Here is a 25,517-nt window from a genome sequence, read left to right as displayed (position 1 = left end):
TTTTAGCTGACCTAATTGTATGCGCAATTATTTGCTAAGGTAATTTCCAGGCGAAGATAATTGTTCATGTTTGAAATGTTCTTTCAAAGTGTGTCTTTTGAGAGAGGTAAATTTATTTAATTTTGAGAGAAAATGTTTTATGCGAATTGAAAAGTTACTTGGTAACATTTTTTTAATTACTTAACGTCCAGTAAAATGTAGCATTGCTACCAAAAACAACAACAACAACAAAAAAAAAAAAAAAACTCTACCTTTAGAAGAAAGAGAGGGTTGTTATATGTACTTGCACTTTGACTGCATTTTATAATTGTCATCTCTATACTTTGGTATGGCAACAGCTGTGTATTAGTGCGTGCTTGCCTATTTGATGTGGCAAAAATCCATGTGTATATTTAAATACCACTGGATTTACCTTAGGAAATCTTTCGTGGTGTTAGCAGTCCCTGTATGCTTTGCTGTAATGAATTACTTATCGTATACGTATATTTCTACGTAGATAAGAGATGTGTCCATGCTAGATAAAGATGTTATATACATGCGTAGATGCATGTACACTGTGCACCCATAGACAAAAGGGACAGTTCTGTATCTCCCGTTCTACCGAGCGAATTGGCGAAATTTAACTTGCGAATGTCTCGAAAGTGCGACTTGGGAGAAACTTTGGTGGAGTAGCTTTGTGCTTCTAAGCATGTAACTTGCCTATTTTTCTGCTTAATGTATATTATTTCCGAATAACATTTAGAAATTCACTTACTAATACTGAACAATTGCGGTCAAAAGTATCGTTTTGAATTTAAATGTCGTTAATCATGCTTTATAAAATCATGTAAAAAAACTGTTTCCCGCCAATGTTCCACTTATGGAAGATGTTATAAATCATTAAAAAATTATTTTTTAATTTTTTCACTTTTTTTATAATCCTTATATTTGAGTTTTAAATTGATTTCTCAGCACAAAATATATGTTAACGTTGCATCATAGTGTAGCATTTAAATGGTTAAAGACCCTGATCGTATTCCGCATGCTGAAGTACGTTGACTGTGTAAAGTCCAAGTTCTTTCAAGAGTCTTAAATTTAATTGAATGAATAAAAGTTATCTCATTACCAAAAATAAATTTTGCTGAATTAACGGACTTTCTCTGGCTCGTAAATGTGGGTTTTTCTCACAAATGTAATTGAGAAACTGAATTAAAACTGGAGCTACAGGCAAAAGACAAAACATGCAGCTTTAATGATAGGGTTTGTTAAGTCGGTTAAAGCTAAACTGGTTTTGTGCATATCATATCTACATATAAAGTAATTTGTGCATTTCGAAAACATGAAAAAATGATAGGCGAAGCTTTGTCATCGTTTGTTATCAACCTTCAATTATTTCAAGACAAGTTTTAAAAATGATTTCAACAGTTTATGATTATCGAGACGTTGGTTAGCTTTTTACATACGAAGTAAATGTAACTGAAATACTTGCTACACTACAGAGTTAATTCGAACAAGAACGGAAGAGCTGGAGCTAGAAATTTTGGATCTTGCAAATAGCCCAGTTTTAAAATCCAACATACTAAAAGTAACAATCTCTGGAATATAAAAAATTTCCGTTGTTGAAAAGGGCATCATACAAGACAGTGTAAGACAGAATCGTTTTTTCGTTCCAGATATTTGTGTGAATCATTACTTTCAACAATGAATATCACAGAATCAAAATACAGATCTTGGCCCTAATTGTGAAGCTGTGGCCGATGAAATGCAATGCCAAAGATCACATTGACTTTAATAATTACATTTTTATAAAGAATTTTTTTACCAATGAAATGGTAACCAAAGAATTTGCAAACTTTTGTCTGTATTATTAGTCCAAAGGGGCTTTGTCCCTGAAGGACTATTGTTTTCTTTTTGCGATTTTTCGTTGAATCACTATAAATGTCCGTTTTACTTTTCAAACTGTTGCCACCAAATGTTAGAGCCATGAATTATATTTGAAAAAATTAAATAATGAAAAGTCTGCATAAATGTTGTATATTTCTGGCATTGTGATTAAACAACGGTACATAACCATCGAATTTTGAATGACGTAATCCTTCTACGAATATGGGCACGTGGAAGGCCAAATTTGAAATTTGGAATTTGTTTTATTATCGATTTCATATTTTGTAAAACTTTTATGAAATTTTGATTAACAAACTCAAGAATTTCAAAACGAGCAATTGCAACACTCTAAGGGGGGGGGGAGGAAAACCTTTTTATCTCCAGCGCGCGGAACTGTGTATCGAAAATTCTAAAGAAAGGCTCATCTTAAAATTATTTTGCGACATTTCTATTGAACTGAATTGTATGGTTTAAGTGCAAAGAACATGATATTTAATCAATAAAGGTAACACGCAAAACATTAAAAAAAAAGCCCCTTTGGACGTAATTTAAAATCTGAAACCTTTCAGATTCTTTTTTTTTTTTTTTTTTTTGTTATTGGTTTATTTTACGTATGATAAGGATATGATCTATAATTTTATATATTAAAAGTATATTTTTGGAACTTTTTTTGTATATTATGCGTATTTTTAAATACATCATCCCATAAATTTACGTTGAAAAAATAAATGTGCCCACCTACCCCGGTTTTATAGAATGGGGTCTAAGGTACAAAAATGTAGTGGATCGCTGACGCAGAGCATTTTGACTTATTGTAGTCACATTTGTCATCGGCTGACATTTTTGTTTTGCGTGCTTTAATCATGAATTGGCGTATGAAAGGTAGGCATATAAATGTTTAATTAATATTTATAGTCATCTAAAAATATTTTAACAATATTTATAACAGGAAACGGTCTTATGATATACTGGGTTTTTTTTTCTTGATAAAGATTTTGCTCATTATGTGTTTATAATCGAAAACCAATTTTTGGTCCAATTCTTTTAAACTGCTTACATGTTTATATATGTATGATTATAAATGATCAGTCTGTAAAAGAAAAAGAAAGATATGTGACTCGTAATAAGTTCGGACAACAGTAATCTTTTTTAATCTTACAATGAACCTTCAACTCTGCGCTTTTTACATAACACCGCATGTGAAAGCTATACTTTCGAGCTTTATATCTATTCAAAATTGCATTAATTAATAAGTCAGTGTGTTCGAAGGTTATTTTGCTGATGTCTACTTTGAAAGACAAGTGATGAGTGACGCACATGTTCTACAATACTTCTCGCACATTGATATAAATATAATCGTTTGGTTAAAACTGAGATAAAATTGGTATCACGAGTTTATAATCCACATGAAATTACCTCAAGTTAATGTGCATATTTGTAGAGTCATTAGGGTTTTTGAAGTAGGAAATACAAAGAAATGATCAGTGCCATCGCCGGGATTCGAATCTGGACCTCTCGAATATGCGCCGAGTGTGCTACCGTTAAACCACGAAGGTATGCAAAGAGGAGGGAGAAAGTACCTCATATACTCCCCCTTTTAAAGGGCGACTGGGGATTTGGGGATCCAGTCGCCAAATACTGGTGGTGAAGAATCATCATCCAACACCTTTTAGTTCGAGCGCCGTTGTGGATTTATGAGGTTATTTTAAAGCGGGAAACACGAAGAATGAGTAATGCCCTCACCGGAACTCGAAGCTCGACCTCTCGAATACGCACCAAGTGTACTACCATTACACCACGAAGACATACAGAAAGGAGGGAGAAAATATCTTATACTTTTAGTAAATAATGGAGTAGGCTCCTTATCTGAGACGGTTTATTTACAGAACTTTCAAACTCAGGAGTTAAATTACTCGAAAATTCTTTTTTTAGCGGTTATCTAAACTTCCATAAATAATTTAGTTGTGCATCTTAAAAGAGCAGTTATAAACTGAAAAATAAAGCTATTGTGTTAGTTGTATTAGTAATACTATTAACCAGTTAATTCTATATCGCTGACATAAAATTCTTTAAATTTAAATTCAAATAAATTTATGCATAAATTTATGCATAAAAAACTGATGTGACGAGAACTTTTTCAAAAAGCAATAAAAACTGAATGAATGAATGCATTTTTCGTTCGATTAGTGTTTAAATTATTTATGTCACATCATATTATCAATGGACTTCAAATTTTTTATTTAATTTTTAAAATAAATTTTTGATAATTTTATTATCTGCATGTTTAAATTAAAAAGCCATGAAAAGAGATATTTTCGATACATTGATTATTCATATGCGCTACAATTATCTGAAAATTCAAGCAGATTTCATTTCTAAAGCAACACTAAGTTTAATAAGCAAAATTAAACTAGGGACTTTAATTTTAATTACTATCATTATTTAATTAACTATGTGTATAAATCTACGGGTTTTAAAAAATAAGCCCTACATATTTTGTCTTCGTCGATCGTTAAAAAGTGAACTGTAATGTTTATTGATTAATCTTAATTTCACTTATCTAAGATGTATTATATATAAATGGAACTAAGTTTATTCGTTACCATATTTTGTGTTACATTGCGGGATGGAAATTCAAGAATTTTCTGTTATTTTTTCAGAAATTTAAACCGTCTATTTTGGGCATGCAATAGTATTTTAACAAGTGTATCACTTTTGAAACTAATTTAATTTTCTAAAAGTTCTCTGTGAAGAGTAATTGATATTGAACTACTAATTCATTACATAGAAATACAAAATGTATTAAACTAAGGCCAGTGAATATAACCTTTCTTAAAGACAGGGGCGTAGCTAGAGGGGGGCAAGGGGGACATCTGTCCCCGGGCGCAGAATCCAAAGGGCGCCAAACTGATGTTACGATATTTTAGAATTAAAGGTTTTCCATCCTTAGGAAGCAGTAGGGGACACGAAATCTTCAGTTGTCCCTGGACGCTGAAAACCCTAGCTACGACTCTGCTTAAAGACTGTATGATAAAATGTGAAGTGTATTAGCATATTTATTGCTACCGGCTTTGACTGTGCTGATGGTCACAAAAATTTCCAGATTTATGAGCTTTTTATTATAACACATTTTTAAACTCTAAATTTCTGGATACAATGCTTCCAGAAAGTCCTTCAAATCATGAGATGATGTGCTTTGAATTTTGAGGGATGAATAAAACACGGATTGAAATTTTCATTTGAATGTCTGAATTGCAGCGTGAAAAAGTAAGATGTAATTGCTCTCACGCAGACACTTTATTGTTTCAATACAATCACGCGGTATTAAGTATTTGACCCTGAGTTTTGTTGCCTTGTTGTTTGTCACTCAAATTTCTGCAAATAATGGAAAATTGTGTTTGCCTACATTTAAGCTGCAAGGTCATTAAGGATTAATTCAGGGAATCCAAATCTTAATCGTCATCTGCATCAAGTGTTTAAATGATTTATCTTGAAGTTTATCCCATTGGTCTTCAAAATGAACAAAAGTGATGAGTGATTTCACTGTCACCTCTGTTACAGTAGGAGAATCATTAATTACAAAAATGAACAATCAGAGAAGGAATTACCATACTGAATTACCAAAAGATTACAGAGAAGGAATTACCAGTTACCATACTGCAAAAAATTGAATGTGGACGTTTGAAGTTATAATCTAAAGTAAGATCGCAGTAGACAAAAACTTTAACTCCTTGATTTTGTGAATTTTCTGCACTCAGGTGCGCCTTGCTAACGCCTGCATAATTTATATTGTCATTCAGCTCTTACGAATAGCAGAAGTCATTAACCATGTATTATTTTCCTGAAAATTTTACTCTGAAATCTCTGAATGGTCATTCAGTGGACAACTGTCCCGGTTGCTAACGTAGGATTTGAATACAATAAAATTGGTTAAATCTTGCTACCTTTTTGTTTTTCAAATGAACTCTGAACCAAGTATAATAAATGAGGGATACTCATATAGATTATATCGCCAATAGTATACCGATTTATGTATGATAAGTTTTACTGGTGCAATTATTTATTTTATTATTATTTTTCGGAAGGTTATACGGAACATATAATTCTTGATATTTTAATGGTGCATCAAGACTTTTCATTGCAAACATATGTGCCAACACTCATGGGATCGCTAAGCAAATTTACATATGGGACTCATATAGCATTCAAAGTATATAAAAAGTCAGATGGTATTCTGTGCTATCTTTTGGAACATTAAATGTCCTTTTAAAAGTTTAATAACGTGATAAGTGCTGTACGACGGGAATGAACTGAATCTGCATGTGGAATGATAGCTGAAGCTCGATGCATGGAACGCAGCATTTCAGAAATCATTGACTCTTTCAGGATTCTTTGCAGAGTCAAGCCAACACATAGCTTGCCTTTGTTTGAAATTTTAATACACCGAACAATATTTTCAGTCAGATGACAGTAACATTTTCCCCCAATTCAAAAATTAACGAAGAAAAGGAAGATATATAAAATAATTTTTAAAAAAATTCTGAAAGCTTTTGTATTTTACAGTACGCCCAAAGGAGCGTTATTTTCATTTACACATGCATACACGTTTTGAGAGCATTTGAGTTAAAAGTCTTTATAAACAGCATATCTTTAGAATTTCCGATAGACAGTCTCGTAGCCTCGAGATAAATATATTTTATTCCGTTGAGTTTGTTAGTCAAAAATTCATTAATGATAAAAAAAGGGAAATAGATAGTGAAACAAATTCAATATTCGGGCTTCCAAGTGCCCATATATTCGAGTGGAAGACTACGTTATTCAAAATTTGATGGCTCTGGGTACCGTTGTTTTTTCACAATGCGAGAAACATACATACATTCATGCAGATTCTTCATTATTTAATTTCTCTGAATATAATACAGGGCGATAGTATTTAATGGCAACAATTTGAAAAGTGATACAGCCATTTATAGTGATTCGACGCAAAACACCGTTTCGAGACAAGAGCCCATTGCACGATGTACCATAATAGGCAAACTCTAGACCTCTTGGAAAGCTTCAGTCCATGCAAATGCTTATAAAACTCTCAATTCACCCCCTTTTTTTTTCAAAGAGTTAGTATGGGAAGGCATTACCAGTTGACCTATGGTACATCGCTGGTGTCCCCCATACTTTTACCTTTACCTTTACCTTATGGGCCAACGCCCCTTTAGGCTAATAAAATGGTAGACAAACTTTTTACACTTTCAGCGAGAGAACAAAATTGCATTAATTGTTACATTAAATAGCAATATTATCAACCTAAAGAATATCAAGTACATTTCCTCAAAATTACAGCTCCAGCGTTTATAAACACTGTGATTGAGACGGATGTGATAAGTATAACTTGGCATTTCAAATTGGATGCATATTTTTATATAGTAATATGTTGCATTCAAAGTATTGGTACGCAACTTTCAGAGTCTAATATTGTTGACTTGACACTAAACGTGTTTTAAAAATAAAATTATCTAATTTGGTTCGTCAGGCGTTTTTATGTACTATTAATTAAAATGACCAAACTTGGTTCCACCTACTCAAGTTAACTGGTAAGAAAGTAGCGAAGCGTACTATCTTTTGAAACTGCAACTCCGACAACTCATTGAAGTAATGAGAATTCATGGTAGCTGAGTTCTTTGTGCAGAAAAGTTGGATTGCGCTCGAATTCGTTTTCGTTGCACTTCGCTGATCTCACTATTATTTAAGAATGAAAAAGGCGGTATGCAAGAAAAGTTTCTTTAATAAGTGGGTGTCATTCTGCGCAGTACTATTTTAAGAAGTGTTGATATATATGCTATCCTTTTCCTCTAATTCTTCCCAAACTTCGCATCTGGGAGATTTACATAATCCGTTAATGGATTGCCTGAAGCTAGAATTCAAAAAACATAACTATACACTTGCAGATATAATTTTACACTTCGTCACATATGGTTGCCATTTGTAATTCCTCTTTATTGCTGTGTTATTGTTAGACTATTCTGCGAAAAAGTCTTGATGCCATCGGTTTGCTAATGGAAATATTGTTGATGCTGAAATTTAAAAGTGTAACAGAACTATTTATGTGTAATTGAACTATTTTATTCAACGCCATGAACTCATGAACTGTAACCGAACTATTTTATTTAAAACGCCATCTAGTGGCATTATAAAAAAACGTCAGTCGATCTCCAGCCTCCATGATGATAGTTTACTATGTCTCTGTTACTCTAATGTTTGATGTTCCATTTGGTATATGTTTCCTTTTTATGTATATTTCTTTTGCTTGTAACCGTTCCTGTGTGCTCTGTTAATAAATCCTTTTAAAGCTAGCCGGCATTAGTGTATATTGAGGAACGGCTACATCACATTGGCGCCCAACTAAATTTGAATCCAAAATGGCGCAACAAAATGTTTAGAATTTCTGTTTGGCTTTAACAAGCCCTTTCTCCCGAATTTAACTTTTAGTTGCTGGAGATCGGCTCAGTTTCTTTTCAGGTGTGGACTACTGGTCAAACATTCTGGAATTAAAATTGTCATGCCGTGCTGCTAGCACATCGAATCAAAGTAAGTTATGATTGTAGATTTTAAGGATGAAATAAATGGGGCGTGGAACGGTGTAAATATTGAATTTGTTTCAAGAGTGCTACAGGTTATCTAGATTTTTCGTAATTGAAATCAAAGCTTCAGGAAAAAAATATTGCATCTTTTGAGAATAAGCAATATGTTCAGTATTCTTCGAAAGCATAGAATAATTTGTGTCCTTCATATACAAAGTACTAAAAGTTTGTGGTTTCCAACATATGAAACTACAGCGACATTTCGGTGCCTAAGTTTTGTATTTGCCAATGTTTCATTTTATTCTTATTAGCCCAAGACACAAAGGGTTGTTAGTCTCAAAACGGCATTTTGCGTTGTTTCACTCTCTGCGTTGGTTCACTTTTCAAACAGTTGCCACCAAATATCTGACCAAACCAATATTATAAGCCACCAATATTTTTTACCACCACCAATGTTACCACCAACCATAACTAATAATTACCATAGCGAATAATACTGGTTTGGCGAATAATATGTATCCGCCAGTATTACCACCACCAAATAATAAAGAAATTAAATAATGAAGAATCTGCATGAATGCACGAATATTTCTGATTTCTGGATTGTGAAAAACCAGTGGTACCTAGAGCCATCAAATTTTGAATATGTAGCCCTTTAACCAGACATGGGCATTTAGAGGCCCGAATTTCGGATTTGTTTTGTTATCTATTTCAAATTTTGTAAAACTTTAACGAATTTTTGATTAACAAACTCAAAAATTTCAAAGCGAGCAATGGTAACACTGTATGGAAAAAATATTTTTATTGATCGGAAACTCTAAAGATACGTTGTTTTGCTGTTTTTATATTCACTGGGTGTGAAAAATTTAAGGACGAGACGGTTTTTTCAATATAACTTTGTGCAAAAGCTTTCCAAATCAACACATTTAATACCGTAAGATCCCCAATACGTAAGGACATGAGTAATGTAAGCAACACTTACTAAAAGAGAAATCAGAGGGATAAAAAGAAGCTTTATTGAAAAAGTAGCATGGAGCGCAATGCGACTGAAGGCCGAAACATCCCTGTGATGGGTGTCCAGCAAGAAACATCCGGTCTTTAATAGGGGATATGATCTTCCCTGACTGCTAGGCAGGTTTCACAGCGTCTGCCCATGCTGAGAATGAGGGTGTCAATGAGTTGTTGAGGCATTGCTGCCCATTCGTCAAAGCTCCGGAATCGTTACTGGTGGTAAGGTACGAGCTGCCAAGCGTCTTCCTAGAAAATCCCATACATGCTCGATTGGATTGAGATCCGGAGATCGTGCTGGCCAATCCATACGTTCAATATCCTCACTCTCTATGAGCTGTTCGGCAGCTACTGTGCGATGACATGGTGCATTGTTGTCCATGAAAAGGAAATGCGGGCCCATAGCGCCTCTAAAAAGACGCACATATGGAAGAAGAATCTCGTTACAATAACGGGTCCCGTTGACTGAACCTGCGTCGAAGATGTGAAGGTCTGTACGACTACCAAGCATGATGCCTCCCCAAATGAGAATACCGCCACCTCCATACCTGTCCCTTTCAATGATGTTCGAGGGATGATTGCGGCTTCCCCGCTCTCTCCAGATGAGTATGCGATGAGAATCGCTACTCAGACTGAATCTGCTCTCATCTGTTAAGAGTACTCGTCCCCATTCATTGTCTCTCCAATTCCGGTGTTCCCGGCACCACAGAGAACGCCTTCTCCGATGGGCAGGCGTTAGCACACCGTACAGGGCGTCGTGCAAACAGACCAACACCGTGCAGTCTTCTGGCCACGGTAAAACGCGATATCGGTCGTCCAGTCGCCTGTGTCGTGTGTCTAGCGATTTCTCCCGCTGTCTGTCGCCTGTTTCTTCTGGCCTGTAAGGCAATATACCGGTCATCTGCGGGTGTGGTTCCTCGTGGACGACCACTACTAAACCCCCGAATAGCTGTTCCTGTAGTTTGAAATTGTCTCCAAAGTCGTGAAACGATGCTGTGAGCAATTCCGAACTTTGCAGCCACACTTGTCACACTGCGGCCTTCCTCCAACTTCCCAATGATTCGACCTCGGGTAAAAGCATCCAGATGTCGTCTAACAGATTGATTATTCGCCATTTCTCACTGAGGCAGCAACTCGGTGTGATTTTAACTGCTATACGGCGTGCAATCTCTTTGCCAGAAATACTGATCTTACACCGACAACATGCTTTATACTACTCAGACACTCCCCCATTACGTCTACCTGCATATCTGGGCATGTGCTGCCGTACATCACCTTACTTAATCTCCTGATTGGTCTTTCTGTCCGCTCTGCCTCTTCGTTCAGCTGATATGCTAATTCTTCGACTTCGTCCTTAATTTTTGCACACCTGTGTATTCTGTGATATTGATGTTGAATTGAATTTTACGTGGTTCAAGTGCGAAGAACATGATATTTAATAAATAGAAGCTGTAAGGATCCCAAGTTTTACTAACGTTTATTTTATTTTAAAACTGTACTATCACTTCTTGTCTTCTACTTCCGGACAGAATTAAGTGCTTTAACTTGTTTATGCAAATTGTCTTGCTAACGCCCAAGTACTTAAGTTGTGGCTTTTTGCCAAGAGAGAGAGAAGGAGTTTTAGGAAGCAAGCCGCTTGCCACTGTAGTTTTACGAGTTTTCACTCGGTTGTTGGTTGCCTTTAAGGCCAGAGGTTTAGCCCTCTTGATATTTGCAGACGTATCGTAGTTTTAGCAGCTCGGCGTACTACATACGTACCTTTTTTAAATAAAGGCCAGTCTTAGTGCTAGACATTTGTATACTAATTCAAAGTTAGCTTTTAGTTAAAGTTTTAGTTAGTAATTTTTATATTCTTTCGTTCAGACCACAAGTGGTTGGTCTCTGTATTCCGAAGTTCGGAAATACCTGTAAAGTATTAAAAATAAAGGGTTTCGTATACCCTTCCTGCTTGCGTTGTCTACTTCACACCTTCTTGAACATAGCTTGAGTAAGCTCCCTTTTCCTATTCGGGATCATTCATGTTTCCAACGCAAATAAAGAGAAACACAAGTCCTGACAAGGTAACACACAAAATGTTAAAAAAACGCCCTTTTGAGCGTTATATGAAATCTAGAAGGTTTCGGATTTTCTTTTTTTTTTTTTAACCAAGTATTTTTAACCAAGTTAATTGTTACTATTCTATGGCTTTTGTATTTCGAATGCACTGGAAGCTGTCTACACAAATATACACAATTATATAATATTTAAAACCTCGTGATATTATGAGAGGTTTTTATTACGTGTTATCATTGAAATTTGGTAGCAGTGCTTCAGTTAGCCGTAAGACACATTATTGTTTCAGTATTGACCTCTTTTGCTTTTGGGAAAAGAATAAATTCGTGAGTAGGCCTTTTATTTGTTAAAAGTAATTAGTACGTGTAATTAGAACCTCGCTTAACGCAATTAATTAACTCGTTAGCTAGTCAAGTAGTATGAATTTTTCTTAATCATTATGAGCTGTATTAAAAGTTAAAATTCTCTTAGAAAAAAACAATTCGTAAGAATTCATTTAATGTCCTAAATTTGATTGTGTTAATTTCTAAGAAAATAATTAAATATAAAAAAATCTGCATAATGCTTGACTTTTCGTCTGATCATGGATACTGCAACAGCTTCCATTTATTCTTTACTAAGATGATTATAGTGATTCTAGAATATTATGATCATTTGAAAGGAAAATTTCTTAATTTGCTGGATGTGACTGAAAACTAGTTCAAATTCTTTTGAAATTAGCTTCGTGGTCTCCAGTCTAGTTTTGAGTTTGAAACTAGGTCAAAGAATTTAAATAAGAATAAATTTTCTTCTGAAAAAATGTGAAACGATCTGTTATTTCTTAACACTTTGACTGTTATCTCTATAATAATACACTTATTATAATTCCATTTGAAACAATAATTTATTTTATTGTGATATAACACACAAAATTTTATTAGTTAAAAAAACTGAATATTTAAACTATTTTAAAGTAGGCATTGTTTTATTATTTTCCAAAAAATTCTGTTTACCTATAATGTACTATAGTTACAACAGCATAATATTTCTCCAATAAAATAACTATCTTTTTGGTCCAAAGGGGCAATTTTCTCAAAAGAACTATTAATTTCGCTTTGGCATTTTGCGTTGATTAACTATAAACGGCGAATCACTTTTTACAATGTTGCCCCCAAATATTAGAATCCTGTATTATATTTAAAGGAATTAAATAATGAAGAATGTGCATACATGTATGTACGTATGTTTCTCGCATTGTAATAAAACAATAGTACCTATAGCCATCAAATTTTGAATAACATACGTCTCCACCCAAACATGGGCATTTGGAAGCCCAAATTTAGAATTTATTTTATTGTCTATTTCATATTTTGTAAAGCATTTATGAGTTTTTGATTAAGAAACTCAGCGATTTCAAAGTGAGCAATGGCAACACTGTAGAAAAAAAAAAAAAAAAAAAATTTATCTCTAGCGCGCGAGATTATGTATTGGAAAGTCTAAAGATATGCTCTTTGAAATATCTTTAGCCCAAAGGGCGTTAGCCTGGAAGGGCTGTTAATTTTGTTTTGGCATTTTGCGTTGGTTAACTGTAAACACCGTTTCGCTTTTCTATTCTTAAACTATTACCACCAACTATTAAAGCCTTTCATTATATTTAAAGAAATGAAATAATAAAGAATCTATATAAATGTATGTATGTTTCTCGCACTGTCAAAACACAACAGTACATAGAGACATCAAATTCTGAATAACGTAGTCCTCCACACGAATATGGGCATCAGGAAGACCGAATTTGGAATTTGTTTTATTATCTATTTCAAATTTTGTAAAACTTAAGTGAGTTTTTAGTTAACAATTCCAACGATTTCAGAGGGAGCAATGGCAGCACTGTACGCGTAAAAAAAAAAAAAAAAAAAAAAAAAAAAAAAAAAAAAAAAAAAAAAAAATTATAGCGCGCGAGACAGTGTATCGGAAATTCTAAAGATATAGATTGGATTGGATTATTTAATTATGGCAAAGCACCCGAGGGCTATCTGTCTAAAGGGAGGGATGCCTTCGTGGAGGCCTTTCTAATCTAAAGATATGTACGGTCCTTTTGAATTATTTTGCGATATTGCTGCTGAATTGAGTTTTATGGTTTAAGTGCGAAGAACAGGGTATTAATAAATAAAGGTAACACACAAAAACATTAGAAAAACGCCCCTTTGGGCGTAATATAAAATCTGAAAGCTTTCAAAATTTTTTTGAATTTTTCTTTTCACTGACAGTAAAAAATTAAAGGAAACTGTGAAACTTTTGACAAATTTTTTTGTTTCATGTTAAAAAAAATATAGCGTTGACTGACTGTTTAATCATCCATTAAAGTGAAAAATCATATTATTTCATTCAATTTATTCTTACCTACCAAATCCGCGTTAGACTCGGTTTTCCATGAGATAAATATTGGGTTTGAGCCTTTTATTACTACTTTAATCACGGAATTCATTATAGAATCGAGGGATTAGAAAGTTAATTGACTTTTGAAACTTCTGACGGTGGTATTTATTGTAAATAACCATTATAATCATACTTGTTCTTCACAGGGGGGCTAAATAGAAATTTTTATTCAATTACTATTCTTTCAGGCCTCACTCTGAGGATGTTAAGTCCTTGAATAATTTTAATACTAGTTCATTTTTGATACTAGTCCTTGAATAATTTTGATACTAGTCCTTGAATAATTTTGATACTAGTAAAATATAGCCTAGGTTTTATGCACTTAACCTAAGCGAACTAAATAAGAAAGGCAGAAAAAAGTAAGTACACGAAATATACCTTATATTTCAACGTATAACACGCACCTGTAATTTCAAACTGCATTTTTTAATTTTTAGGTATATTCGCCGTATTATGCACACCCTTTTCTTAACGAAAAAACCTGAAAGATACTTTTGTGATGCTGTTATATTTTTGAAGTCGAAGATTAGAAGATTGTTTCTAGTATTTCCATCCAGCATAAAAGAAATATTAACAAAACGTCAATTTAATTTTACAAAATAATTAAACACATGCAAAAATATAAAATACATGCAATAATATAGAATAATTACTCATGCAATAACTTGGCCACTACAATTTAAATAATATAATATAATATACTAAAATCAGTGAAATGCTGATGCGGGAAACATACTGTAGTAGACTGACGCACACTTTGGCAATTATTAAATATTATTCGCGTCATTTGGTTTCCTTTAGTTGACGTAATTACGTGATAGTGTTTAATTACGCATTTAAGCTAGCACGTAGGAATGAGAACTAGGAATGTTAAGTATATGCATTCTCTTAGCTATATTTTGGAATGAAACTAAAAAAAAAAATCATTCCCCCTAATGACAGATAGCCCACCAGCGGCCGAGCGGTAAAGACGCTGAACACTGGTAGTTCGGTCCGAGGTTCGAATCCCGCGAACGGGCTGGCTTCATCGGGGTTTTCGTGGTTTTCCCCATGTGTAACGTGTATACGAGCCAGTTTCCCTTAGAAAGTCCTCCACGAAAGGCATCCTTCCCCTTAGGCAGATAGCCCTAGTGTGCTTTGCCATAATTAAATACACCACCACACCACCTAATGACAGATAAAAGTATATTAAATTAATGAAGACATCCGATTTTTTGCTTAATTTTTTTTTAGTTTTATAAATAAAACTGCGAGGATTTGAAGTTTTCATTCTTTAATCATTCGATTTCACTCAAATTTTAATAAATGTAACTACAGCAGATATGAAGACCTTTCGTGTAATATTTCAAAACATATATGGCATTTATTGATTCATCGTATACTTTTACCGTTTTTCAGATATACGAACGTACTTTACGTAAACAGCCAAACTAATCATGAAAATTAATTATACAAATGCCATACATTTGGCCACTAAACCATTAGTCTTGATCTTATCAGGTTCAGTATTCCTCCTTACTTGCTTTGGGAACATTAAATGACCTGACTCGGAACAGGGAGATATCTAAAGCTATGTTCAATAAGTGTGGGAAGTAGACAAGATACACAGGAAGGGTATACGAAACCCTTTATTTTTCTCTCTTTACAATGATTTCCGGACTTCGGAATACAGAGACCAACCACTTGTGGTCTGAACGTAAGAATATAAAAATATTAACTAAATTCTAACTAAACTAACTTTGGATTAATAAACAAGTGTCTACTTGAAGATTGGCCGTATATTAACAGAAAGGCCGTATGTAGTACAGAGAACTGTTAACACTACGATACGTTTAAAATTATCAACAGGATTAAACCTCTGGCCTTGAAGGCAACCAGCAACCGAGTAAAAGTGCTATGGCAAGCGGCCTGCTCCTAATCACTCCTTCCTCTCTCTTGCTTGGCAAAAAGCCACAACTTAAGTACTTGGCGTTCGCAAGACAAATTTGCATAAATAAGTTAAAGCTTTTAATTCTGGCCGGAAGTAGAAAATAAGAAGTGATAGTAAAGATTTAAAATAAAATAAACGTTAGTAAAACTTAAGATCCTTACAATCTTGCTTCTCAATACTTAAGAACAATGGAATTAAAAGATAATAGTGCAGTGCATTCGTCAATGGACTGTCCAGAGTTACAAAGAGTACAGCCTGAAGAGTCCTTAAGTCAAATTTTAAAAAGATGGGCAATCAAACAATCATGCCAGTCAAAAGATGAAATAACGCCACGGCTACAGGATGAGGTAATATTCTACACATGGATCTATTCTAGTGCGTTTTGCAGTCAAATGCACTGCAGCCGGACTTCCCAACTCATATGATGTTTCCATTCAAAAAGTTGATGGCCTTCTGCAAGTAGAACACCTAAACAAAAATTAAACTCTAAATTATTAAAGAAAGTAAAGAGCAAGTTGATAAGAACTTTTGGTAATCTTCCTAATAAAGCTCGTCACCACAAACAGCGTAGCAACTAAATATTTTCTCACCATTAGCATAGTCTAATATACATAATGCTAAATAATGTGCAATGAAACAACTCATCTGATACCAGAATTTAAAAATAATCTGATAGCAGGGGAATTGTTTACATGTTATTTTATTTGTGTATGAATAACTTAAGCAAGAATTCTATAGAAAAATGACATTATGAGTACAAATAATCTGAAACTTTTCGTTTTATTTAACAAGTTACAAGGAACGTAGAACAGATCTTTCTTCGAGCTTATTTTGATAGCGAGCACATTTTTTTTCTTTTTATCCTGGAACCGATAAAGCCTATGGCAAAATTTGGCTTTAAACTAGTGACACACTCCCAGACCTTTCCCTTAGCTTCATTTGATAGGTAGGAGACAAACCTCATCTTAAATTCTAATTTAATTAGGCATTTTGCAGAATTAAAAAAGACAGGTATTATTTTAGTGGTTTGTAAAATAGTCGGTCCATTCTTTGCCAGGAAATCGGCTCTTTCATTTCCCTGGATGCCACAACGAGCAGGAATCCACTGCAAGACAATTGAGAATCTTCCGACATTCGTAAATATCGTTCGGAAATACAAACTTTACTATCGAAGATAGTCTACAAAGCGGCTTTGCTATCGGACAAAGAAACAGCCCCAGGGACATTACTCTTCCGGGTGCTTAATTGATTCAAAGCAATAAATATAGCCTCAACTTCACCATCAAAATTGGTAGTATCTCTTCCCACTGCCTTATAGAATGCAAAATGGTTACAATAGACTACTGCACCAGCTCCAGTACCTCTCTCAATCATGGATCCATTGGTGTAAACAGGAGTTCAGGGGTTACTGGGATATCTTTTATCAATAGTTTCATAACAATGGCTCTGATCTGGGCAGTGGGCATCTCACTCTTACCAATTTTCTCGTCAAGTTCAAGATATTCACAGAAGTCACTGTATTCAAGAGGACACAATCATTACATTAATTTCCCCAACAAGGTCTAATCATGAAATTAAAAGCATGTAAAGCCACAGAACTGGAAATTTTCCAATGTAATAAGCTTTTTTATATTAGAATAAAAAAAATAAACAAAAATAAATCCTTTCATTAGCATGAAACTAATTGCCACCATCTAATCACTTTGCTCATACAATGGAAACAATACAGATAAGATCACTGAAAACACTTTGGAGGAAGTCTCAGTAACAGCTTCTGAAACAGAAGGCTGAGCGATTAAGTTGGGAGTGATTCGAGTAACGACAGCAGAGATTATCACAGCATAGACAAAGAGAGCCGGTTGTAAAGCTTTGTTACTTAAAAAAAGGAAAAAAAACTTTTTAAATTGAAGGAGAGAAAATGAGGCCAGTTATACTTTACACTCTAAACTGCAAAGTGTGGCGGAAATATTCATCAGCTGCAGGAACAATAGGCTATTTTCTTTCTGAAATTGAAGCAGTTTTGTCTTTCTACTAATAAATTCTGTAACATAAAGAGAAATTAATTTTTCATTTTATCAGCTTGAGTTCATTGACATTATTTTAACACAGTTCTTTTGTACCATCTACATGAAATATATATAATTATTGGTATTAAAAATATTGCAATGCAGAAACTCAACTAGTTCGATGTTATTACATTAAAAACAAAATCAACGTAAAGATTTCACCGAAGAAAACCTGAATACACATTTTTGTCGAAATATGTCTATTCATAAAAGTGAAGCAACTGTAGGTTTTTAGCATAGAAACTCAGCTAAAAATCTATGCTTAACACACGTTGTTGCTTCACTTTTATAATTTACTTCAGGCGTGTTACTCTTCTGTCTTGATGTCTGGTCATTTCATATGTTTATATTACGACCAAATCACTTTTGCTATTAATAACCTATTGTTTATTTTGATGTGATAAATGACTTCTGTACGTCAGTATTCCTGCAACGACGGGCTCACCAGTGGCTGAGTGGCTAAGATTGCTGTATACTAGTACTTCAACCCACGGACGAATCCAGACGAACAAAGCTGTCTGCGTAGATGTTTTTGTAATTTGTCCTATGTCTAACAGAAACAATAGACAGTGTTTCTTGGTGAGTCTTCCACGAAAGATTTTATTGCTTAAGTTATCCTGTGTATCAGCCTAAGCAATAAAAACTAATCAATGAACCAAATAGGTAACCAGCCCTGCTCTTGAATGTTGCAATTTATTGTACCATGACTCCATCTAAACTAACTTAGGGGAAAAAAATGCAAAAACAGTTCAAAAATTTAAACAATAAATGACTAACTGATAAACAATAAACTAGCTAATTTACATATTTAATTATAATTTTAGTGCCGCCCAGTCGGTATAGTGGCTAGGGAAGCTGACTACGATGCCGAAGTGGCCTGGAACCTGGAGAAGGCATGGTTGTAACTGTCCGTCCCTTCATAGGAAAGGCGATGGTAGCCCACCTATTAGGTGCCTCCATAATAAAGAAGACCACCACATCCGGCCTTGTACTGTCTGTCTACGGTAAGAACAGCTCCCGCCACGGTGTCTGGAGAGTGGCGGTCGCTATAGCAACAGGGCTAGTATATTTCAAATAGGGACGAACCAAGGGTTGCTTTATTGTTATTTTGTTTTTGGCGACTGTTGGCTTAAGGGAAGTTTATCATTCGTCTTCTCGGCTTCATTCCAGCTGCACGCATCTTTTCTTAAGCCTTATATTATTACTATTAGCTCTTTTTATTCTCGTTGTTATATCATTTGTGCTAGCATTTGCTCAAATTCGCTTCTATTTAGCTTGATTTTCGTAGTGCTTTGTTAATCGCCAATTTTTTAAAATGCCCTTCCAGTTTAAGAAAGGTCAACCTTTAAAGTCTCAGTTACGTCAAATCGTGTATAGTGTCGCAGAATTTTGCGTGTATAGTGTCGCAGAAGTTTCGGCGAACTCTTTAGTAGTTCCTCTTCCTTAAGTTTTGAAGAGCGAAGTATCAACAATGGGTGAAAATAAACTTCTGAATACACTTGGAAAGAAATGTAAAAGCCCTGCTAATCATAAATGTGAAATTTACGATTTTGACAAATGCGTTCTACGGCAGACAATACAAGACTTTTACATCAAAGAAAAGAAAGTGCCATCTGTGCGGAAATTACTGCCTGTCTTGAGGCAAAAATTAGACTTCCCGTGGCAAAAAGACTCTTTGTGCAAAGTTTTGTGTTCAATGAATTTTCGTTGGAATGCGTAGAAAAAAAAAAAAAAAAAAAAAAGAAAAAAAAAAAAAAAAAGGAAAAAAAAAAAAAAATCTTATCGAAAGACCTCACATTGTATTTTGGAGGAACAATTATTTACGCGAAATGAGAAAACTCAGAGCAAGTGAACGAACGCCACATCGTTTACATCGATGAAACATGGATTGACAGCAATTTAACTTTTAAGAAATTTTGGCAACATGATACGATTTTGGGCGCACAGCCAGTTTCCCTTAGCAAGCCCTCCATGGAGGCATCCCTCCTCTTAGGCCTGGAGGCTTTCCGTAATCATATAAACCAACCCAAACCACTGGTAATTAAGGAAAAAGCAGTTTTGATTTTAATTCACCTTCGCTTCCTTCCGCCATTAAATTAACCAGCTTTTGGTTTAGTTTAAAGGTATGAGAAAAGAAAAAATGTTCGCAAAAAGTATTTATTGAGAGCATGGGTATGTAAAAAAATGCTTTTACTTTCAAGATGATTCTATATACATTTAATGATGAAATTTTTAGTCATTATTAAAGCACAAGCAATAAATTAACAGAAAATTTTGAAATAAAAACATAGCAGAACGTCATTTAAAGACTGAAGAAATTGCTTTGAATGTTCACGGTAGATCAGCTAGAGGGGAGAACTATAAAAATTAAATTTATTTTATATTTATGAAGTGCGTCTATACTATATAAAGAGAATGGGGCAATCAAGTAGATTTCTAAGATGTCATCTATGATTTTGCAAGCAAACAAATAAACAAAAAAGAAGCAAAATAATAGCATGATTTTTTTAAATGTCGAAATTAAAATTTTTCTTCAAAAATAAACACGGATTTTTAAATTTATTTCCCTACAAGTTTATTTTTACTCATTGTACATCTAGAGGGATTGCAAATTTAGCGACTTGTACCTCACACGGCAAAATCAAAGACCGTTTCTTGACTGCAAAAGCTTTATCTACGCCATCGAATTTCATTTTCGGAAATTGGATGTCGGGGTCGACGCAAAGGGTCAACAAGCATTTTACTTGAAACTAAAACAAAATGTGAATATCGCCAAATCATCTTTAAATGCGCCAAGGTGGCAAACTCAGAAGTAAGTCTTCAAGACACCCCTACGAAAAATGGGTTAGGGCTCGTTTCTACGGCAACAGACAGCTGCAGACAAACTGGCGAGAGCTGTTCTTACCATAGACAGACAGTACAAATTAATGGACTAGGTTACATTTGCAATTGTTCACAATCTGCCATTGGGGAAAATAATATAATTTTAGTGAATTTTCTAAAACTATTTTAAGCTAAAGAGATCTGCTAGTAAAAGAACGCTCAGAAATTCGAGGCATAGAATATAAAACCATAAAATTAAAACTGGGTATTCAAAACAGCAATGTCAAATGACAGGGAGAAAAATATGCTATGATGTTTTCCAACTATAAATTAACGCCTCATGGAGACTTTTGCACTATAAGGTATTTTCTCCCTCCTTCCAGCATGCTCTTGTGGTGTAATGGTAGCACACTCGGCGCGTATACGAGAGATCCAGGTTCGAGTCCCGGCGAGGGCACTGCACATTTTTCACATTTCCTGATTTAGATGACTCTACGGTACTTATTTAACAGAAAAAAGTCTTAATTCATCAAGTCTAACTGTGCATTTTTTTCCTGGATAATTTTCAAATGAGATTTGTAACTTCACTCATTTTAAAACTTAACGTCCGTTTAAATACGTCACGCAAATTATTAGCACTTGAAATTCCTATATTGAAAATTGAAATTCCTGTGGTGAAGATATGATAATAACATTTGTTTGGGATATTAAAAGAAACTTAAACCGATGTGTACTTGTAGCATAGTACATATTTTTATAGTTTCCTTTCATAAAAATATGCTCATTTGCTGTTATATTACTAGCATTTCTTCCCTGAATCTTTAATCAGCTAGTTTTATCATCAAAATGGTCAAAACATTTCATTAGATATACGAAAAACTTTTCTAAATGAGAGACTGTTCTAGATTATGGATGTCCGGGGGAGCCATGGAGGTAGGAAGTAAGAAGGAGTCGCCCTAAACAAGTTTCTCCGTACCCTGCTCTGAAGCACCGGCGATCCCTACGTGGTGACCAAAACATTGGGTCATTTATCATTGAGTTCTATGGGATTTGACGGGTTCGGGTGTAAATATTTTGTAGTTACGTCGCAAATATACATATAAATGTATATATTTTCTTTTTCTACAACACTTCAGAGTCCTAAGTATGTGAAAACAACATTTCATTCTGAACGGAATTAAATGCTATACTTTTCTCAGAATGGTTTAATTTGAATGAAATATTTTCACAAGTTTTCGTTAATTACATTAGAAATAAAAATTAAGGTAATTTGATTTTATTCGGTTAAGGTACAAAAATTAAGATCAAAGTTTATTGTATTATTAATATTAAAATTATGCATTATTTCTTTTCTATTTATAGAGCTTCTTCCTAAAATACTTTCTTAAATATGACATGATTTTTTGGCTTCTTTTAAATCGAAAAATGTAAGTCAATTTGTAATTAATGCTTTATTCGGTTCATTTTAAATTAGAGAATTATTAGGAATTAGCGAAATACTTTAAATAAGTATTTCGCTAATTCCTAATAATTAAATAGGTATTAAATAGTATTTGACTTTCTCTGAACATTTCTGAAAGGGAATAAAACAAGTTTTTTTTTAAGTATTATTTAAAACTTGTAACTGAGTTATTATAAAATGTAAAGAGAATAATTCTTTTAATTATACTTATGATATTTTTTTTTTTACCCTTCATTTCAACAATACATATTCCAAAACTCTTTATTACGTTCTTAAGTGCGCATCTCATAGCATTTGCTTTACAATACCCCTTTTAACAGACTGCTTTCCAATACGAACAATTCTTGCTTAAATAGTTTTATAACGTATTTGTCAACAGGATTTCAATTTATGTTTTCTATTCAATATTAAGGTTATTATATATTTAGATAACATTTATAATCATTATAAATTAGATACATTTAATCATTAGATTTCTTCACAGTACTTTTACAGTTGTTTATAAGTGAATAAATTCTTCATTTCAAATACGTTTATAAATAATTTAATGAATATTTAAGTATTTTGTCAAAGGCAGATACATGCTTTTTGCAAGCACATGCATAAATACCCATACATATTTCCTATTTATCATTTCCGGCATGTGCAAATCTTTAATTTCTGTGCATTCACTATATTTTTCGTGTAAAGTAATTTACACTAATTTAGCATACACCCGAAAGTTTTACATAAAAAATATATATGAATATAATTTGAATGAAAATTATAAGCATTATTTTTAATACCCACTCAAAGGTCAGTTTTTCTTCAAAATTCCTCCACGATGGCATCTCTCTCTTTAGGCAGATAGCCCTTGCATGCGTTACTCTATTTAATAAAAACTTATCTGACCTATGTGCCTAATTACAAATATTTTAACATACATAATTTTATATTTACATTTAGCCATCAAGTTTCAAACTTTTCAAATCTTCTAGAAAATAAATTTTGGCAGATCTCTTTTAGCAATTTTCTTAAAATTTATATTTTTGTAGTACAACAGCTTATAATTTTATAAAACAAATTCATAATCAAAATCGCTGTTGTTAGTTATCGAAAAATAATTAAGATGTGAATTTTGCGTAAATGTCACTAAACTATACAAATTGCTATTATCCATCCCACTATGAATGTTTCTTTCATGCGAAAGTGTCCCTTTTTCGATTTCTATGGAACTGTCGTGTGTCGAAATACTATCAGAATCTTGTCAAGCGAGCTTCTGAATGTAAACAAAGAACAACCCCGTCTGGTGACCCAAGCTTCAAAGCAGTGCTTCACTTCTAGCGCGGAATGGCCCCTCCTCCCTTTCCTACCTCCATGGGGGGAGCATGATTTTGAGTGTAAGCATGTGATCGAATGATTGACTATTTGGTACCTTCCACCTCTCCCCATCCTGAATTATTTCACAATTCCCCATCCTAAATTATTCACAATTAATGGTAGAATTAATTATTATGCATGTATTGAGGCAAGAATTCACTACAGGGTACACTGCATTTTACAGACAGTGCAAATGTGATCATGCTTCTTGAAATTGTCTGTTTGAACCAGTTCATCCTTACAAAAAAAAGAATATAATTCTACTGTTGTTTTCATTCTAGTCTGATATGAAACAACCATGCCTCATCTTACGTCATCATGACGTTATCAGCCTATCTGAAGCTTTTGGGTATTTCCTTACATTTATAAGGGATTTCTCAAGCCTTCTTAACATGCCTTCGTAGTGTCTGCACGCTGGGGCGCGTATTCCAGAGATCCGTGATTCGATTCCCGGCGAAGGCGTTGCTTATTTTTCATCTCTCTTGCTTCGAAAAATCCTAATAACTCCACAGATTAAGTACTATGAAATTAGAATTCGCGTGATCTAGAAGGGGCTCTCCCCCCAGGCAATATTAAATCTTCAGTTTCTCATCCTCACAAATAGCCAGTTCTCGAAGTTTTCCTATTCGGTAAGACCTCAAATCTTTTGTATGCTTTTCATATTTAATCAGTCTGCTACAGTTTAACAGCCTGAATTATTGAAACGTAAAAATGCTGTGCTTGAGAATTCACCACGCGGTCCCAAAAGCTTGACTGTCAAGTTGTATGTCATTGATGACCATTATATCTCTAGTCCAATGAGGATTTTTCAATTTAATTTTACTTTTTGCCTGTCAGAACTTTAGTATGTCGTTCCACATCGATGATCATCGTCACATATAGGTCACTGGTGACCAACGGTCTTCGTGGCCTACGATGTCCTTCAGTTGGGTTTTATTTTTAAAATCTAATTAAATATCCTGCGTCGCCTCCAACTCCAACCATCAACCTGGGAGTAACCTGGGAGTAACCACCAGTTTTCAGTTTAATTTTACTTTTTAAAGCTAATTGTTGTAATTTTAAAGGCACTTTTAACGTGCTCAAGTGATAATTTTTATGAACATTTGCAATGGTTTTTTTAAACGGATAAAAATGGTATAACTTACGTGGTACAAAAGGAATTGCTTTTTTAACCTTAACGTTTAGTCTCTTTCTGCAGAAGAAATATGCATATATATATATGGAAAGCTTAGCTTCATGAACAATTTCTTGACCTTGCATACCAAACAGTGATTCATCAAAGATGGGCGCCCACTTCGTGCCTCATTATACACGTTTTCTTCTTACTTCGCTGAACCTTAGAATCCATTATCTAACTGTGGCATCATTCATCGCATTGTCACCATAAATTTCAATTTGTTACACGCTACTGACGATCAGAAAAAGAAAAGGGGAAAAAAAGGCCCGGAATTACAGGTCACGTTTGACAGATTGGATAATCGGTATACTTTAGAATATTGAACGCACGGGGGGAGGAGGTGTTGTAAACACATTGAAATTTTATTACACGATATCTGCCACTTGAATAGATGATCACATTGGCAGTGATGGCGAACCTATGGCATGCGTGCCACAGACGGCACATATTATTTAAAAAGTTAAAATATTTTCTTAAATTTGCATATTAATTATAGCTAACCACAGGAAGGCTATCTTTCTGAGGGAAAATATGTCTTCCTGGAGGTTTTTCGGCGGTTGGTTTGTTTATTTAATTATGGCAAAGCACTCAAGAAGAGGTAATTTGCCATAGGAGAGGTATGTCTTCGTGGAAGACTTCTGAGGATATCGACATTATACATGAAGTAACGTCGACACATATCCACGTTATACCCGAAGAAAGGTCACGAAAATACTCATGCAACCGCCTGTTCGCTTGGAATCGACCCTAGACTACTTATGTATAGAAACCGAGTCGTTCTGCCGCA

At 34.2% G+C, this 25,517-nt stretch overlaps 1 protein-coding gene across 1 annotated transcript in view; it reads left to right on the top strand.

Moving 5' to 3' along the window:
• The window catches only part of LOC118197703 (uncharacterized), an 88,603-nt gene that overhangs the window by 13,723 nt on the left and 49,363 nt on the right, over positions 1-25,517 (top strand). The gene's annotated exons all lie outside the window — the stretch shown is intronic.

This window comes from Stegodyphus dumicola, chromosome 1 (assembly GCF_044657685.1).
Source record: "Stegodyphus dumicola isolate Sdum_Otavi_A_Nest chromosome 1, ASM4465768v1".
Classification (NCBI taxonomy): domain Eukaryota; kingdom Metazoa; phylum Arthropoda; class Arachnida; order Araneae; family Eresidae; genus Stegodyphus; species Stegodyphus dumicola.
The sequence above is the reverse complement of the archived record's forward strand: the minus strand, read 5'-3'. Positions and strand labels throughout refer to the sequence as shown.